This window comes from Gavialis gangeticus, unplaced genomic scaffold (assembly GCF_001723915.1).
Source record: "Gavialis gangeticus isolate Ggan-Ray unplaced genomic scaffold, GavGan_comp1, whole genome shotgun sequence".
In the NCBI taxonomy this organism is placed as follows: domain Eukaryota; kingdom Metazoa; phylum Chordata; order Crocodylia; family Gavialidae; genus Gavialis; species Gavialis gangeticus.
Window position 1 is genome coordinate 8,434,240 of NW_017728995.1, and position 700 is coordinate 8,434,939.

Here is a 700-nt window from a genome sequence, read left to right on the forward strand (position 1 = left end):
AAAAAACATTTAAAGCTGTGTCTATGGCCGAATCACTGATTCTCCTAATCAGCATCAAATCTTCAGATTCAGATTCGGCCGAATCAAATCAGACACAGTGATCCAAATCAATTAACTGAATCACTGTCCCCGATTTGGGCCAAATCCAAATCGAATATGGCCTTTTTCGCACATCCCTAGGAATAGAGATGGGAAGAGAATTATTCCATCCTGAGGGGGACTGAGGGGGTAATCTGCTGCCCCAACCCCTTAGCCCAGGAAGTCTGCTGCTTCCCAGGGGCCCGCATCTGGGACATTGCAGAGAGGATCCCTAAGCTCCTCCAGCCCGCAGACCACTATCCCATGCTTCTTATTCATGTGGGCACCAATGACATGGCTTGGAGTGCTCCCAGCTGGGTGATGAGGCCCTACAGGGATTTGGGAGCAGGGCTAAAGGGTCTGGGGGCACAGGTGGTGTTCTCTTGGATCCTTCCAGTCTCAGGGTATGGACTAAGGAGGAAGAGGAGGATCCACGTAGTTAACCAAGGACTGCGGCGCTGGTGTCATTGGGAAGGCTTTGGCTTCCATGACCACAGCCCGCTCTTTGGCGAGAGAGGCAGCGAGCTGCTGGGAAGAGATGGCCTCCACCTCTCTCCCCTGGGGAGGAGGCTCTTCTCAGCCAGACTGGCTGACCTGCTCCACTGGGCTTTAAACTAAGCCT

At 53.1% G+C, this 700-nt stretch overlaps 1 protein-coding gene across 1 annotated transcript in view; it reads left to right on the plus strand.

Moving 5' to 3' along the window:
• IQCJ (IQ motif containing J) overlaps positions 1–700 on the plus strand; it is a 39,119-nt gene that overhangs the window by 35,850 nt on the left and 2,569 nt on the right. The window lies entirely within an intron of this gene.